The sequence below is a fragment of the Sinocyclocheilus grahami genome, unplaced genomic scaffold, assembly GCF_001515645.1.
Source record: "Sinocyclocheilus grahami isolate Dianchi unplaced genomic scaffold, SAMN03320097.WGS_v1.1 scaffold123.1, whole genome shotgun sequence".
Lineage (NCBI taxonomy): Eukaryota > Metazoa > Chordata > Actinopteri > Cypriniformes > Cyprinidae > Sinocyclocheilus > Sinocyclocheilus grahami.
In genome coordinates, this window is record NW_015505302.1 from 1199258 (window position 1) to 1219299 (window position 20042).

A 20042-nucleotide genomic window follows, 5' to 3' on the forward strand; every position below is an offset into this window, starting at 1 on the left:
AGTATTATAAAACATGCAGTATGCAGTATGTATAAAATGCACAGTGTGAACATTTTCTCTATGCATGGAATACTGTAATTACTTGTTACAGTTGCCAAATTGTGCAATATACAAAAAGAGCACAGTATCCCAAAATGCAAAGCACTCAACTTGACATTCCCTTTCCAGCAATAGGAATGGACAGAAACTACATCATTTATCTTCTTCTTGACACAATATTTGATTGGACTGATAAAAGGCGAGTCATTTCATACAAAACTGGATTAAAAATAACAGTAGAAAATAACTACTGTTTATTATTTCTGACTGATTTAAATAAATTACTGTTAATTTATACACACACACACACACACACACACACACACACATGCATACATACATATATATAAACATTGGGAATCCATTTTATTTTCCTTTTATTTTAAGTTAAAGTTTTAATAGTTTTGTTGTTTCTCTCTCTTTTTTTTATATATATTTTAATTTTTTTAATTTAATTTTTCATTATTTTAGAAAATCAAGTTAAATTAAATTTTAAACTAAATGTAAATGAGAAATGTTTCAGTTAACATTTATTTGATTTCAAGTAACAATGATTTTTTATTTTAGTTTTAGTTACTATAATAACCCTAACTGGGACACCACTCAATAAATGAAACATGCAACATCGCGCATTCATGGGACAACGTAGCATACGATTTATCAGACTGATACAATCAGAAACGTTTATTACTGCATGCTGTTTCATATACTTTTCTAGTAGGCAGAATACATTATATCTTGCCCAGTATGCTAATATTCCATTCAGTAAGCACTACCATCATGTTTTATCTTCATAAACTTTCCCAAAAGTCTCTCTCTCATTAGGTGTTTGTTATAAACATCAGTATGGATGAATGAGAGTGGTCAAAGGGCACGTAGCCTTGTCACACTCCCTGCAGCGCTGCTGTCTGTGTGTTGGGCAGAGAGGAGATGTTTAAACAGGAGTTCAGAATGCAGAAAGCTCACTTTACACTCCAGTAGGTTGGTGTGTGAGCAGAGAAGCCATCTTATTTTGGAAAATAATGTTATTTTCAAATGCTTACCCAAAATGATGCTTATATGCACACTATATTTGCTGACATATTTGCATATAAATGACAGTAGCGGTTAGTGTATCAGACTGACAATACCAACCTTGTGGCGAGCCACAGCCACGGAAAAAGGGCACTGGAGAGGTCACGTTGCTGCTCATTTCCTGACTGGGGTCGGTGTGTGTCCGCCAGGTAGGAACGTAACAGCAACAGCACCTGTGAAGAAGATGACACATCTTTAGTATAAGAATAAGCTGGAGAGAAAGAAATAGAGAGATCAGAGATTGAATTCACAGAGAGAGATCATGCGGAGTACTTTTTATGATGGATGGACGCCATTATAAAGCTTGGAAGAGCCAGGACATGTTTTTTTATATATAACTCTGATTGTATTCGTCTGAAAGAAGAAAATCCTATACACCTAGGATGGTTTGAGGGTGAGTAAATCATGGGGTCATTTTCTGGGTGAACTATCCCTTTAATTGTGATCAGAGATCAGAGATATCAGAGAAAACAGAGAAAGATAATTCAAAGAGATTAGACAAAAATCAAAGAAAAGACAGAAACCAGAGAGGGGTCAGACTTAGACAAAGACAGAAATCAGACAGATAAATAACAGATCAGATCAAATAGATAAATCAGATAGAGATCAGACAGAGACATTAAAGAGAGATATCAGATACATAAATCAGAGATTAGACAAATAAATAAGAGAGGGATCAGATATAGACATTACAGATAGAAGATATCAGATCAGATAAATCAAAGAGAGGGATCAGACAAAGATCAAAGAGATAGTTCAGACAGAGACATCAGAGATCAAAGAGAGAAAAATCAGAGAGATAAATCAGATAAACAAATAGAAAAATCAGACAGATAAATAACAGAGATCAGACATAAAACTCAGAGATAGATCAGACATCAGATTTCAAAGAGAGATATCAGATACAAATATCAGAACATTAAAAAAAAAAGAGGTATCAGAGACATTAAAGTGAGAAATCAGATCAAATAGATATATCACAGAGATCAGAGAGAGAGAGGAAAAAAAACAGACAGATAAATCAGATAGACCAAACAAAGACTGCAGAGATCAAAGAGAGAAATCAGAGAGATAAATCACAGAGATCAGACGGATAAAGAGAGAGATCAAAAACAGAAACCAGGCAGATAAATAGCAGAGATCAGACTGACAATAAGAGAGAGATCAGACAAAGATCAAAGAGAGATATCAGATACATAAATCAGATCTAACAAATGAACAAGAGCGGGAACAGACAGATACATCAGAGACAGATCAGACAGAGACATCAAAGGGATCAGAGAGAAAAATCACAAAGTGATCAGACTGATACATCAGAAACCAAAGAGAAACCAGACAAGATAAATCTCAGAGGGATCAGATAGAGAAATCAGAGAGAGATCTGACAAATAATTCAGGAATCAGACATATAAACCACAAAACGATCAGACAGATAAATCGCAGAGGGATCAGATAGAGATCAGACATAGAAGTAGGAAAGACACCAGACAGAGAAATTAGAAAGACAGATCAGATTCTTCATTAGTTCACCTTAAACAAAAAGAAATAGCAAACAGGGATCAGGCAGAAAATCTGTTTCTTTAGCTTATCTTACATATCCTTACATATAACGGTCTGTAGAAAGAAAGAAAATAAAGTGAATGGATAGTAGATAACTTGCATACAAGGTAAAAGAGTGCACAGCAGGCTGAAATAGTCTTTACTGGGCTATAGCCGCAATCAGGAAGCCACTCATTATGCCCCAGACAGGAGAAGCACGGGGGAAAACAAGTTTGACCATGAAGTACCAGGCCTGGTCTTCCAGCCAAGGCCTGCTCGTGCCATCGGGTGGAAAGGTCCATGACGGCCAGCCTCTTATGTGCCCTCGGTGCATGTATTTATAGTGACGAAACACACAACTTGTGACTGACCACAAACCGATGGCAGCGGTTAAAGGCAAAAATAAACACCCCATAGAGGTCCATAATTCAGCAGAGTGTACAGAGAGCCGTGCACACATTTAGAAAAGAAACATGCACAAACAAACACCAGCACACGGCCTGAATACAGTGCTGGATGCTGATCTTTCATACACTAAGACCTTTGGGTCGGCCGTTAAATAAGACTGCGAGGAAATGTTTTAAAAGCCAACCTGTGGGCGGATGCTTTTATGAGTAGATTTGGAAAGTCTGGACACAATCGGAATCTAATTAAGCTCATTTGTCTCATCAGTTTGACTTTGTTTTTTTACAGGCTTTTCCTTACAGCAGAAACAAAGCTTGTGGGTGTTTCAAGGCTGATTGAAGCGGCCGGTCACTAAATCCAGACCTTTGGCAGCAATGCAAAACAAAGAGGAAACGCACAAAAAAACTTGATACACTTACGGTGGGGAAAAAAAGTATTTAGTCAGCCACCAATTGTGCAAGTTCTCCCACTTAAAAAGATGAGCTAATCAGTCATGATGAGACAAGTTTGCTGTGACAAATAATTTGCTTAATGGTGAAAACAAAAATCATGCAAGATGTAATACAAATTAGTACATATTTAAAATGTTTAATATACATTTATGTGGAGTGGGATTTTAGACCAATGACATTTCACTGTGGGTCGACCTATCCAGCACAAAAAAAAATAAAAAATTAGAGGAAAATTAATATATTAATTTATGGAACCTTCCCATCCACTACGATGCAGTTTGAGAAATACATTTTTATTTGAGACACTAAGTACAAAAAAAGCACCATTACACAAATACTCTGTATTGTGTCTATATCAGAGATGGCAAAAGTACACACATCCTTCACTCAAGTAGAAGTACAGATACTCATGTTTAAAAATACTCTGGTAAAAGTTGAAGTACTGACTATACTTTCTTTACTCAAGTTAAAGTAAAGAAGTATGGGCTCTGACATGTACTTGAGTAAAAAGTAGCCATTACTACTACCTGTTTTAGTGGCACGTGGGTAACGGGACCTCACGTCATATAAATACCTAATACAAAATAACATGCATTTCAAAATTTGTTACCTAATGAATGTATCCAGGCTGAACAACCGCCATGTAGAACAAGGCCAGAATGGGACAAAAGTTCACTCATCCAGGCCGTCCCATACACCCACAACAAATTCTGAAACCATGGACAACACTATTTTTTGTATGGCTATCACATAATAAAGGTTAAAATCCTTAGGCTGGGGCCGTGCAAAATAACTATGTTTTCTAAATTGCCTAAATGTCAAAATTAGTACAACAATAACTACACCATCACAATATATTTAAAGAAAAGTCCTAATATTGAACACCGCACAACACAATCCCGCACCGAAATTAAGGCCCTGCTTAACCAAGTAAACAAAGACAAAACAGTAGCCTATTTACAGATGAAACTGACCTGCACTTGAAGTCCTGAACAGATCAGTGATTTAGCCTCTCCGCTCCACCATTCTTGAGTCTCTCGTACTGATCAAAACCTTTTGGCGGAGGCGAGGAGCGCACAAGCCGAATCAGAGCATTGCCAGTTAAGACTAACCGATTCATGATTTATTAGAGATTTATTATGGCGAAAAATACAGATAAAAACTACAGTAACGAGCCTGTTTTGAAAATATAATTAGTAGAAAGTACAGATATTTGTGTATAAATGCAAGGAAAGTAAAAAGTTGCCAGAAAAATAAATAGTGAAGTAAAGTACTGATACCAGAAAAATCTACTTACGTACAGTAACAAAGTATTTGTACGTCCTTACTTCCCATCTCTACTCTATATTAATACACATTTATTTTATATGCACATGGTGAGAAATTAAAATAAATAATCCGGCTGTTCCCAATTAACCAAAACCAAACCAAAACAAAAAACTAATAAACACAGAAACAAAACAGGGAAAAAAAACAGGCTGTTCTCCATTTACAAAACAAAACCAAATACACACAAATACAAAACAAAGAAACTAAACAAAATCAAATACACTCAGAAACAAAACAAGGATAAAAAAAAAAAACAGTAATAAAATAAAAAAAATCTGACTGTTCTCCATTTACAAAAAAAAAAAAAATCAATAAAAAAAAAAAAAAAACCGCACAAAAAAATCTGGCTGTCCATTTACAAAACAAAATTAAAAAAATTAAGGCGTCCGTCCATCCATCCATAAATATTGGTCTGCTCTCACTTAAAAAAAAGAAAAAAAAGAGAAAAGAAATACATGCACAATATCATAAGCTGAAGCAGCACAAAGTGTGTGTACACTAGTGTGTGCGTGCAAGACCCCCACTGATTGCAGTATGTCTGCAGATCTGATTCACTGTTGTCAAAACACACAGCGCATTAATTTCCCTCTAGGACCTGGATGTTACCCAGGACTTTTAAAAAGAAGCTGCTGCATTGTGGGTAAGTGGCAGTGTTGGAGAGCGCTCGGTGCAGGGGCCGAGGCTTCAGGTTAGGTTAGTGCTGCTCAATCTGTTTCCCTCGTTAGCCAGCTTCCAAAGGGAACCAGTGAGTTGTGTCAACAGGGATTCTTAGGTGAACTCAGCGGGGTTCAAGCGTTTCACTCAGCAAAGCTGGTTTTGTAATCAAAATGGCACTTTGAAACAGTGCTGACACACTTACTTCATCTCATCCTGATATCAAAACTCCGTAATGCAAATTGAGGGTTGTGGGTGTTGTGTTACGGAAGGTGTACATACAGTAAAATCTATTTTTATATAGACTCACAGGCATCCGATTCAAACAAAGAACAAAAAGGCTTTAATTCAGGTTTGATACAACATCTGCAACCTGTTTTCCTCCCACCCCCGCTTTTTCCGTTTTTCGTATTTCATTTTCTCTTGCCATATCGGTTTAAACAAAAACACACTGTATATCATTTGCTTGCAGTCAGTAATGTCCAAAGGAATGTTAGAGTGATTAATTTTGCACTACAGAGATGATTATTTGTAATACAGAGATGAATGACACCTCAACTTAGGTTATTTTTCTAAGGCCCCGTCCACACGGAGACACGTTTAGCTGTATACGCATACATTTTTGTATCGTATAGGCGTTTCGTCCAAACGGATTCCGGCATTTTGAGAGAGTGAAACCGATATTTTTTGAAACCGGGTCCCAGAGTGGATAAATCTGAAAACGCCACCCTCGTGTTTTCGTGTGGACAGCGAATCCCTATATTTTCTGAAACGATGACGTCATCAGCCCAGGTCTCGCCCCTAGTCAGACACCGCTACGTCACCTAACAGCAATAAAAACATGAACAGACACTGAACGATTGTCTTTTCATTAACTAACATTAACACAGATTAATAAATGTATTGTCCCATGTTCGTTTGTATACCGCGTGCAAGGTTTATGCGCATAGTCCAAGTCTTCTTCTCCGTTTATTAGTGTATCTCTGTTGCAGAATTACAGCGCCACATGCTGTTCTGGCATGTATACTACATCGTTTCGTGGTTTTGTGTGGACGCAGATATTTCTTGAGACAAGGTGAAAAAAAGATCGGATAGGGAAAGCTCTGGCTTCGTGTGGACGTAATGGACAACACCTGGTAATCATCCTAAACACCCTATCAACCCACTAAAAACATTACAGAAATAACACTCTGAACACTTCAGTGACTGGAGGGTCAGAAATCTCTCAGATCTTCATTTGTGTTTCAAAGATGAACGTTAATTCTTATGGGTTTGGAACGACATCTGAGTTAGTAAATGATGGCAGAATTTTCCTTTTTGGGTAAACTATCCCTTTAAAAACTCAGGAACACAGATGTAAAAACAAAGCCATGCACAGGGAGTGCCATCTTTATCTATCTCTCAGTTGATGCTGCGATCCACACGTACACCACTCCTGCATGCAATTCAGGTATTCGCATCAGACAGCAGCATGAGGGCAGTTCTCCATTGAAAGCATCATGATGTTATCTCCAGCTGATCTGAACATACTTCACACCATCAGTTACCCCCCCCCCACCCACCCACACACACATAGAGACAAGATTATGTATCATGAGCCTGTTATCTGTTCCTAATCTGGTTGTACACACAAACATCCATCATTTCCATATTCAAACAGTCAAGAGAGAGCCAGTGTTACACAGCAAATCGAAAACACAGTTAAACACAGAAAAATACAAAGCCCTCTCACTCTCGATTTCCCTTTCTTTTGATGTCTCATGTAATTCTCTTTTTATTTATTCACTTATTTTTTTTATATATGCTTACTGGCCTTTTACAAAGCAAACAGGGTCATATCATATCATATATCATATCATAAAATAATGAAATTAAATAATTAACTTTAAGAAGTCTCTTAATTTTTTTAAAGAAGTCTCTTTACCAAGGCAAAAATACAGTCAAAACAGTAATGTTGTGATTATTGAATTTTACTACAATTATTATATATTACTACAACTTCAAATAACAATTTTCTATTTGAAATATTTAAAAAATGTAATTTATCCCTGTGATTAAAGGCTGATTTTTTTTAGCAGTCATTACTCTTTAGTGTCCCTTGATCATAATGATCTCTCATGCTTAAGAACAAAACTAAAGCATCAGATGGCAGGCATTTCACATAAAGACTTGAAGAATTCCTCCCATGTCTAAATAAACCGCAGCATAAGACAGTTATCTGCCACCACCTGTCACCAGAGCACCACCCACACAACATCCCTCACACAGACCTCAGTGATTCCTCACCGCAGTATAATTCCCTCCACACATCTGCAGGAGCTTTGAGCAGATATATGACTGCCATAACAGGAAAGAACACCAAATCCAGCTCTTTCCTTACCGAGCACATCTTCATCAGCTCTCCATTAGCTTGCAGATTATTCCAGTTCCATGTCCAGAAACCTGCTATAGTGTCAAAATTATAACATCTCACTGTCTCCATCTACATTTACCTAAGCTTCTAGGTTTTATATTGATGCTTGTTGAGCACTTAAATCTCCTTATCTGGTTCAATAATGTGTGTCTGTCAATTACATCAAATAATTTGTATTCTTAAGTCAGAGGCAAGTTAAAGTCGAGCTTGCAATATTCCTCAATGCATTTCCATCTGCTCGTCCCCATCGTTTGCTGGGTGCACGAAAAAAAGTCAACACTTTTTGTTTCAAAAGGGGACGATTAATTCAGGTATTACCTTCTTTCAGAGAAAACCACAATTGAAAAACTAATTTTATAAAGGTTTTTGCAAATACTTTACACTATTGTAATTTATACTACTGTAAAAGGGGGATTCGCACACCTGAAGCAGTGTTCCATGGATGTGGTTTTGTTGGAGTCCTGGTCCAGGTTCTTGAGGCAGCTCCTCCAGTAGAGTCTGGATGGTGGAGGAAACCTGGGTCACCAGAACAAAAGGAACCAGGGCTCTCGCTGCCATTTCACGTGTGCGGTACACTGCAGAGTGACCACACCTACAAGAAAACCAAGAGGTTCTGGTGAAGGAGTGAGAAGTATTTTTGGAATTAAACTCACTTCTTGAGATTATAGCAGTGTACACTTATTTTCTCAACCAACTTTATAAGGTGCATCCTGGGATGCTTTTAAACAACACTGAAAGAGTTCACATGTACTGTAAACAGTAAAAACTGTATACGGTAAAAAACTGAATTATTGTGAAATATTGTTACAATTTAAAATAAGTATTTTATATTTGAAAATGTAATTTATTCCTGTGATTCAAAGCGGAATTTTCAGCATCATTACTCCAGTCTTCAGTGTCACATGATGCTTCAGAAATCATCGCTCCTCAAGACACATTCTTTATTATTTTATTTTCAGGATTTTATGATGCATAGAAAGTTCAAAAGAACAGCATTTATTTGAAATAGAAGTCTTTACTGTCGCTTTGATCAATTGAATGCATCCTTGCTAAATAAAAGTATTAATTTCTTTCAAAAAAGTTTCATTTACTGAAACTTTTTTTGTAAATAAATTGATACATAGGAAAAATGTATAGCTGCCTACAAAACTAATATAAAACATTCCAACATGAGCCTTTTAGATAAAAGGAATTTAAGATCATGAGAAAAAACAAATCCATTAAACTGCATTCAAACTTTTTGAATGCAGTACTATATTTTATATACAAATTAAATTGTATAGATTTCTGGTAGGGGATGGGGTAATTTCATTTTCAGAGCAGCCTCCTGATGACAGAGATGACTGCTTTGCTAGCACTAAATCAAAGAAGCCTCTCCAAGGCTCTGGAAACTCCCAAGAAGCTCCAGAGACATGAAATAGGGAATATCCATCCATCAAAAAGTGGGGGATAGGGTGGGAAAAAGAAAAACCATGTAGCGATCAATGTAGATAAATGAATGGATGTTCAACAGATGAACAGATAGAAACAAAAAATAAACCACAGCTAGACTTGCAAAGCTGTGATTGGGATCTGCTGACAGAAGATGGAAGCAAGCATGGAGGTACGAGTTTGTGTTAACATTTTCATTCTTTACCAGATCTGACCTCATACCATGAAGGTCACATATGTATTCTGAAGGGGGCATGTTAATCTGTACTGTTCCTGGGAAAGAAACGGTGTACAACACTTGCCAATGGGATATTGTGCACTTCTATAACCTGCTTATACAGATTGGCATCATATTGACAACATTCACAGTCAGTGTTTAGGTTTGCAGCTTGAATAGTCAAGCACCTCTTTCTAAAACTCTTTCCGTTTTACAATCAAATTATATGTAATAGCTAGGTTATAATTTGGGGGCTGAACGCGATGAATGATGAGATTCGTTTAGCTTGAAATACTGCTCCGAAACAGTATTAGAGTTTGCAGATTTTGAGTACTTCATTGGATTACAGGTAATAATATTGTAAATAAATGCTCAGTTTCTTGCACAGATCTATTGTTTCGCTTCATAAGGAGCGAATTGAATTGCTGCTGCTGTTGGTTATTGCTGTTGTTGTATACTGCTGCTGCAAAGCAAGTACAGGAACTTGCTACTGCCAATACATACACCGATACGGTGCTGTGAGTATTTAAGACATACTGCTGATGCACAAGTAGCATATATAATAACATATATTATAACAATGCTGTCTCTCATCATTTCACTGATTAGCCTCTGGTCTGCCTGTGTTTTGGAGGAGGCGTGGCTTTGGAGAGCGATTTACAAAATTGCCTACCCTACCTTAAAATAACTTGCCAAACTCTTGCTAACATGTTCACAAGTGGGTGTAGGTTGAACCCTTCATCACTTTAGTTTTAGGTCATGCCATTACACAAACAGCCATGTCGGGCATGATGTCTTGTATGTAACATGTTTAGTGCACGGTACGCAAGTGGGACATGATAATATAGAAAGATAGGGTGGAGCATGTCATACGCAAGTCAAATTCCACCAGCCACTAGTATTTGTGCTGTACAGACTGTACTCTCTAAATGGAACCGAAAGAAAGCCGGAGATGCCAACAACAGCCTGCCAGTTACACACAGACAGTCACATTAAACCACATGGCATACATGTTGCCTTCAGCAGTCACAGCATGACAACAGTCCGCAAATGCGTCACATGATGCACTCACAGAGACCCGTTTGAGGCACAGTAATTTCCTACTGCTAAATTCTGAAAAAACAGAGGTGTTAATTATTGGACCAAAAACCTCTGCATGTAATAACCTAGAACACTGTCTAACATTGATGGCTGCTCTGTCAAATCTTTGTCATCAGTTAGGAATCTGGATGTGCTATTTGATAGCAATCTTTCCTTTGAAAACCATGTTTCTAGCGTTTGTAAAACTGTCATAAAAATATATCTAAATTACGACCTATGCTCTCAATGTCAAATGCAGAAACGTTAATCCATGCATTCATGACCTCAAAGTTAGATTATTGTAATGCTTTATTGGGTGGTTTTAAAATCTTTCTAGTTACTTATAAAGCCCGGAATGGTTTAGCTCCTCAGTACTTGAGCGAGCTCTTATCACATTATAGTCCTTCACGTCCACTGCAATCTCAAAACTCTGGCCATTTGATAATACCTAGAATATCAAAATCAACTGTGGGCTGCAGATCCTTTTCCTATTTAGCGCCCAAACTCTGGAACAATCTACCTAGCGTTGTCTGGGAGGCAGACACAAGGCGCGTTTCCATTACAGATTTGCGCAAAACGTTGGCGATATTTTATAAATGTTGATAAAAAAAGTATTGCGAAATGACGGCGTTTCCATTAACCAATGTTATGCGACTAAAACGTAAACTTTTGCCGCTCGCGATAAGTCATGGCAACGGATTTTGGTGGGTTTTTTACGGATTTTGGCTATATTTATTCAAAGGAGGCGTATGCGTGTATCTTTACAGAAGCAGCATAGAGAGCCGCTTCAGAAACTTGAAACTTGCGTGGCACAGCTGGATTCTGGAATAAACAAGCATTGTGGCCGCTTCAGTGCCCGTATCAGAGCCACACTGCACCACAGACGTGTGCAGTGTAAATTGTCTAAGCATTAATGGTAGGGAAAACCCCTTATACTAGAGAGCGGCCACGTATGATGTGTTTCTTGGAGGTTATAGTACATTGAAGAATGATCATATGACTTTTTTACATACGCTATGTGACCTGTAAATGCGAAAAAAAAGCTGTTTCCATTGCAGTTTTGCGAATTATTCCTTTTTCGCATTGCCTGAAAAACCACCTCATGCGAGCGTAAAAACGTTTTTTTTGCGATATATGGACATTTTTGCGAATAGACGCGTTTCGTATTTTCAATTCGCAATTTCAATTTGCGCAATTTGAAAAGTAATGGAAACGCCCCTACACTCTGTCGGTTTAAATCTAGATTAAAGAACCATCTCTTTAACCTGGCTTACACATAACACACTATCACATTTTCAAATCCATTAATGGATTGTTAGGCTGCATTAATTAGGTCAACCGGGACCAGGAACTCCTCCCATAACACCCGATGTACTCGCTACAATGTAAGAATGGCATCTACTCTAATATTAGTCTGTTTTATCCTTGAGATGACTTCTACAGCCCTGAATGTCAGCGAAGACCATCTCAATTAGATGGGCCCTAGAGACCGATCCTCTGCGAATACGTCATCAACTAGACAGCCATCGGCACAAGACCATGAGAACCAGACAAGTCTTCTGCACAATCTGACTTGTGTTGCAGCTACGGCTGTGCGATTAATCAAAATCGTCATAAAATCGCGATTTGAGCATGCGTGATTTCTAAATCGCTTTACAGCACGATTTTCCGCGCCCCCGACCTCCCACAGTATGCTATTCGAACCAATCAGAATGCAGCACGCCTAAATGGAGCACGAGAACAGACCGGGTGGGCATACAAGCGTAACGCCAGGTTCACACACTCCGTCTGTGGTGCGTATTTTGTCCGCGCCCATGTTAACGGATCAGAGCGTTCAAACTGCATGCGATCGCGGTCCGGCAGTGTGCAACAGGAGCAGTGCGTCTGCAGCAGTCATGTTGCGATCGTTTCCGCACGGAGTCTATTTCTGCTGTTCTGCATGCACTGAATTAAAGTGAATTAAAATTAACATGGAAATTACTACGGAAATGTAGTAATTACACCATAAATGCATATAATTAAAGTCTACTGTTTCACAGTCAACACATGGCTTTTTGATTAGATTTAAAACAAGGAAAAGTGCACTTTTAGATAAACAACGCAATAATAGATGGCACTCGTGGTGGTAGTTAAAGTTATATTTATTGAGTTTAAACGTGAATATGTCTATGAAAGATTGTATTACTGTACTGTGATAAAAGAGAATTACAACGCTGAAAAAGCATTTTCAGAAACGTTTGGATTTAAAATCAAAATAATGGATAAATGTTGTGTTTGTGGTAAACAGCCGCGGATCAGGAGCGGATTGCAAACGTGTCCTGTGCGAAAGCAAAATGAGTCTGTGCTGCTTTTGCACCGCATACACATAGGTTGTATATGCACTGCAGACGGAGTACGTGTGAACGTGGCACAGCAAATCTAGTTCAACATCTGAGGCAACGCCACAAAGAGCTCTATGACCAATACATGGCAAAAAAAATCCCTGGACACAGGATTTTTTCCCCCTGCCTTATGTCTGTTCTAGAGACATGTTACAGCTTCTTGATAAACCTCTAATTGGTTTTCTTTTGGAAATATGTTTCAAATTCACACTGAATGCATTTATGACTGTATAGCATGTCTGTGTGTGTCAAAATGGTGATTAAAATCGAAATCACAAAATTTATAAAATAAATCGCGATAGGTTTTTTTTTATCCATATCGCACAGCCCTAGTTGCAGCCTGAAACTAAACCACACCATGCTGGTTTCGTCTGGCCAGAGGAGAACTGGCCCCCGATTGTGCCTGGTTTCTCCCAAGGTTTTTTTTTTCTTCCATTTTGGTCACCGATGGAGTTTTGGTTCCTTGCCACCGTCACCTTTGGCTTGCTTAGTTGGGGACACTTCATTTCTGGCAATATTGTCATTGTGGCTTGCTTGCACAGACACTATTGGAAAAGAGCTGAACTGGATGATAACATCACTGAATCATCAATGAACTGACATTAGCTGAAAAATGACTCTTTGTTATTGTCCTCTTGCATTGATACACTATTGTCCGGTTTGACACAATCTATATTGTGACTTGACACACAAAATCAGCCTAACCTTTTGTGTTCATCTTTTCCTTTACACATTAAAGCAGTGTTTCTCAACCCTGGTCCTGGGTGCCCCCCCAGCACTGCACATTTTGTGTGTCTCCCTAATCAAACACACCTGATTCAACTCATTAGCTCATTAAACGTAACTCCAGGACCTGAAATGGGTGTCAGATAAGGGAGACATACAAAATGTGCAGTGTTGGGGGGCGCTCAGGACCAGGGTTGAGACGCACTGCATTAAAGTAATAGTTCCCCCAAACATCATAAACTCAACCTGATGTCATCCCAAGTCGTTATGATCTTCCACTACGGTGAGCCGTCAACCTGTGCTACCTGATCACTAAGAACTGGATGAATCCAATTTGAGAATGAATCATTCAAATGAATCATGTTTTGAATACCAGATTGTAGTCTGACTGAAAAGAATGATTAGTTCAGGAATCAGACATTACTACTTCTCACATTAACTCTCGATGGTGCCAAGGAGATCTAGATTGGATGTCAAGATTTACAGGAAATATCGGTCCTTTCGTGATCACGTTCCGGGGGGGTCCCCCTCGGTCCGTTCGCCGTGGGGCCCCCTCAAGCACGGGGCCCGGTGCGACCGCACCAGTTGCACCCCCCTAAGGACGGCACTGGCTATAACATTAGCATAACATTTATTACTTTTTAATGGCCTTAAATTTGATTAAGCTGAATTTAAGACTTTCTAAGACTTGCAGAGACCCTGTGGCTAGTGAAATATTAAAATGTTGTCTTTTTAGTGGCACAGAAGAAAGAAGGTCATACAGCCAGGTTTGGTGAACTACTCCTTTAATGTAAATAAAGAACTGAAGAAACTTGCAAAAATGCATAAACATTGGTACAGACACATATTTCGATGTAATGACTGCCGAAGTCTGTACTGTTCCCCCTTTCTGGCCTCATATGTTAACTATCAGTGCTAATTTGTCCCATTAAAAGTCTTTGAGAGGAAATGACAGTTTGGAAGGGTGTAATTTTAGAAACACAGCAGTCTGAGGCGAGTCATCTCCAGGGGGCTTTCTCAGTCTCGACCCGCCATTACGGCTCAAAGGCCATCTGGCTCTTATTAGGCACGGTGGTACAGTTTCCCCGAGTATGACTCGGCAGTCTGCAAGCACCAAACAAACCTAATCTTAGTCTGGCTCGAAAACAACAGGCCGAGACTGTGTTGGACAGCACCTGGCAAGAGCGCCATAACACATCTTGTTTATTTGAGTTCGTCTGGCTCTTGAGGTGCACTGGAGAAATGAAATGAGAACGAGTACATGCAGTTCCATCACACGCTCCAGAAAGCACACGAGTGTATAAACACACTTGATTTTTTTTATGACCTGCACGTTGCTGGACTATCTGCCTAAAACAAGTTTGAAGTCCACCACATGAAATCAAAAGATCACAACATTTTCTTCAAAATTGTGACGTAACAGAAGTAGTGACATTAATGTGACATTAATTCTGAAATGGTATATTGAAAATAAAAAATGTAGGACAGGAAATTTGATTGTAAAAAAAAAAAAGGGGTGGCGTTCAGAATGTTCAGAAACTAAAACCATTAAAAATTGTAGAAACACTTTATTTAAAGCCTGCATGTATAATGCATTATAAAAGTAGTTTTAATGCATGAATTATGCCTTGTAATGCATTTTAATGCATTGTAACCACAGTTAATTCATTATAAATTAATTTTAATTTGGGTTATAATTATTTACGACAAGATATAATGTATTGCAAAGCACATTATGAATAACTATAATGCATTATAGCCTGTAATAACCATTTATAATGCATAGTGTTAACAAAATAGTTTTCAGTAATTGAATAAAATAAAATATTAATATCAGATGATAGACCAAAATTTGAAAACTTATTTCAGTTACAAAAATTACCATAAAATTAAATAAATAAAAATACATTTCCTAGCATGTTGGCTGTTTATTAGTACTGATAAAGCATACATTAATTTTAGATGCCTAATCCTACCCCATACCTTCATTTAACAACTAGCTATAATTAAGCATTAATAGGCAAAAGTCATAGTTAATTAATGAGAGTTGGTCACCAAACTAAAGTGTGACCCAAAATATTTAAATAATAATACTAAACCTAATAAAACTGACAAAAGCACATAACAAAATGACTAAAATTAAAACTTAAACTGAAAATATAAAAATAATGGCTATATTAAAATAGTAAGATAGTAAGATTAAGATCTAAAATAAACTAAGAAAACTAAAGGGCCCTAGAGACCGATCCTCTGCGAATACGTCATCAACTAGACAGCCATCGGCACAAGACCATGAGAACCAGACAAGTCTTCTGCACAATCTGACTTGTGTTGCAGCTACGGCTGTGCGATTAATCAAAATCGTCATAAAATCGCGATTTGAGCATGCGTGATTTCTAAATCGCTTTACAGCACAATTTTACGTGCCCCCGACCTCCCGCAGTATGCTATCCGAACCAATCAGAATGCAGCGCGCCTAAATGGAGCACGAGAACAGAACAGACTGGGCTGGCATACGTAATGAACTGAATTAAAGTGACAGCACATTATTCGCAGTAAAAATGAACATGGATTGACTCTGTGGTGCGTATTTTGTCCGCGCCCATGTTAACGGATCAGAGCGTTCAAACTGCATGCGATCGCGGTCCGGCAGTGTGCAACAGGAGCAGTGCGTCTGCAGCAGTCATGTTGCGATCGTTTCCGCACGGAGTCTATTTCTGCTGTTCTGCATGCACTGAATTAAAGTGAATTAAAATTAACATGGAAATTACTACGGAAATGTAGTAATTACACCATAAATGCATATAATTAAAGTCTACTGTTTCACAGTCAACACATGGCTTTTTGATTAGATTCAAAACAAGGAAAAGTGCACTTTTAGATAAACAACGCAATAATAGATGGCACTCGTGGTGGTAGTTAAAGTTATATTTATTGAGTTTAAACGTGAATATGTCTATGAAAGATTGTATTACTGTACTGTGATAAAAGAGAATTACAACGCTGAAAAAGCATTTTCAGAAACGTTTGGATTTAAAATCAAAATAATGGATAAATGTTGTGTTTGTGGTAAACAGCCGCGGATCAGGAGCGGATTGCAAACGTGTCCTGTGCGAAAGCAAAATGAGTCTGTGCTGCTTTTGCACCGCATACACATAGGTTGTATATGCACTGCAGACGGAGTACGTGTGAACGTGGCACCGCACATCTAGTTCAACATCTGAGGCAACGCCACAAAGAGCTCTATGACCAATACATGGCAAAAAAAATCCCTGGACACAGGATTTTTTCCCCCTGCCTTATGTCTGTTCTAGAGACATGTTACAGCTTCTTGATAAACCTCTAATTGGTTTTCTTTTGGAAATATGTTTCAAATTCACACTGAATGCATTTATGACTGTATAGCATGTCTGTGTGTGTCAAAATGGTGATTAAAATCGAAATCACAAAATTTATAAAATAAATCGCGATAGGTTTTTTTTTATCCATATCGCACAGCCCTAGTTGCAGCCTGAAACTAAACCACACCATGCTGGTTTCGTCTGGCCAGAGGAGAACTGGCCCCCGATTGTGCCTGGTTTCTCCCAAGGTTTTTTTTTTCTTCCATTTTGGTCACCGATGGAGTTTTGGTTCCTTGCCACCGTCACCTTTGGCTTGCTTAGTTGGGGACACTTCATTTCTGGCAATATTGTCATTGTGGCTTGCTTGCACAGACACTATTGGAAAAGAGCTGAACTGGATGATAACATCACTGAATCATCAATGAACTGACATTAGCTGAAAAATGACTCTTTGTTATTGTCCTCTTGCATTGATACACTATTGTCCGGTTTGACACAATCTATATTGTGACTTGACACACAAAATCAGCCTAACCTTTTGTGTTCATCTTTTCCTTTACACATTAAAGCAGTGTTTCTCAACCCTGGTCCTGGGTGCCCCCCCAGCACTGCACATTTTGTGTGTCTCCCTAATCAAACACACCTGATTCAACTCATTAGCTCATTAAACGTAACTCCAGGACCTGAAATGGGTGTCAGATAAGGGAGACATACAAAATGTGCAGTGTTGGGGGGCGCTCAGGACCAGGGTTGAGACGCACTGCATTAAAGTAATAGTTCCCCCAAACATCATAAACTCAACCTGATGTCATCCCAAGTCGTTATGATCTTCCACTACGGTGAGCCGTCAACCTGTGCTACCTGATCACTAAGAACTGGATGAATCCAATTTGAGAATGAATCATTCAAATGAATCATGTTTTGAATACCAGATTGTAGTCTGACTGAAAAGAATGATTAGTTCAGGAATCAGACATTACTACTTCTCACATTAACTCTCGATGGTGCCAAGGAGATCTAGATTGGATGTCAAGATTTACAGGAAATATCGGTCCTTTCGTGATCACGTTCCGGGGGGGTCCCCCTCGGTCCGTTCGCCGCGGGGCCCCCTCAAGCACGGGGCCCGGTGCGACCGCACCAGTTGCACCCCCCTAAGGACGGCACTGGCTATAACATTAGCATAACATTTATTACTTTTTAATGGCCTTAAATTTGATTAAGCTGAATTTAAGACTTTCTAAGACTTGCAGAGACCCTGTGGCTAGTGAAATATTAAAATGTTGTCTTTTTAGTGGCACAGAAGAAAGAAGGTCATACAGCCAGGTTTGGTGAACTACTCCTTTAATGTAAATAAAGAACTGAAGAAACTTGCAAAAATGCATAAACATTGGTACAGACACATATTTCGATGTAATGACTGCCGAAGTCTGTACTGTTCCCCCTTTCTGGCCTCATATGTTAACTATCAGTGCTAATTTGTCCCATTAAAAGTCTTTGAGAGGAAATGACAGTTTGGAAGGGTGTAATTTTAGAAACACAGCAGTCTGAGGCGAGTCATCTCCAGGGGGCTTTCTCAGTCTCGACCCGCCATTACGGCTCAAAGGCCATCTGGCTCTTATTAGGCACGGTGGTACAGTTTCCCCGAGTATGACTCGGCAGTCTGCAAGCACCAAACAAACCTAGTCTTAGTCTGGCTCAAAAACAACAGGCCAAGAGTGTGTTGGACAGCACCTGGCGAGAGCGCCATAACATATCTTGTTTATTCGAGTTCGTCTGGCTCTTGAAGTGCACTGGAGAAATGAAATGAGAAAGAGTACATGCAGTTCCATCACACGGTCCAGAAAGCACATCAGTGTATAAACACTTGTTTTTTTTTTATGACCTGCACATTGCTGGACTTTCAGTCTAAAACAAGTTTGAAGTCCACATGAAATCATTTTCTTTAAAGTAGTGATGTAACGGAAGCAGTAACATGAATACTAAAATGGTTTATTGAAGAAAAACAAAAAAGGATTAGGACGGGATGTTTGATTTTTAACTGGAGTATTACAAATAGTTTTCAGTAAATTAATAAAATTAAATAAAATATTAAAGAGCAGGTCATTTGGGTTTTTGAAAAATATCTATTTTGCAGTTTATAAGTAGCTATCCTTAAATGAAAACAATCTGCAAAGTTCTTAATCAAAAAAGTGCATGATAAATAAAGATATTGTCTCTCAAAAGAGAGAGTCGATTCTGAATCGCCTTAACGAGTCGTCATATTTTCGAATCTTTTGCCTGTTACCGGTATACGTCACTGGGTAACACATTTGCATATTCCCCACCTGCCCACGAAATACGAACAGAGTCTGACCTGCCCACAAACACTTCTGCTAGTTAGTGTGTGTTTACATAATGTCGAGAAGACGCTGTGTTCAAGGATACCACAGAAATACAATTCGATCCTTTTGTTGTGTGCATGTCATTTTACCAAGAACTGCTTCTCTAATCTTCGCTTTGTTAGCTTCTAATCTTCTTAATTTGGACTAACAAGCTCTTTGAACCACAACCTGTAAGTACGATTGAAAATATCAAGTTTTTGTGCTAATATGTGATGTATACCTAGTGCAGCTTTAGGTTTCCAGGTAAAGCACAAAATTACGGTCTTACTGAAGTAGTTCTGATAATAATTCGCTGTGAACCCACTGTTTCCTAAGGATGTGTCAATTAATGTAGACTGACATAGTTCTAATTACTTTGTTTAATAATAATGTAGTGTAGCACAGACTTTATAATCATTGTGAAATTGCTGTTTATTTTGCTGCACGGCAGTTATAGGGTTAATGCGGGAGAGACGAGCGAGTTAGTTAGACTGGTGCACCTGTGATACAGCTGTTCTGCGTTCTGATTAAAAGTTAAGACAGAGCGTCTTTAGTCTGTCGATCTTCAAACATTACAGTAGACATATTTTGGTTTACAAAC

General features: G+C 38.5%; 1 protein-coding gene across 1 annotated transcript in view; it reads right to left on the reverse strand.

Annotated features, from left to right (window-relative positions):
• The window catches only part of LOC107590014 (thyroid adenoma-associated protein homolog), an 88962-nt gene that overhangs the window by 19068 nt on the left and 49852 nt on the right, over positions 1-20042 (reverse strand). The window contains 2 exon segments of the mRNA XM_016278611.1: positions 1174-1286; positions 8329-8497. The gene's annotated coding sequence lies outside the window, so the exon portion shown is untranslated.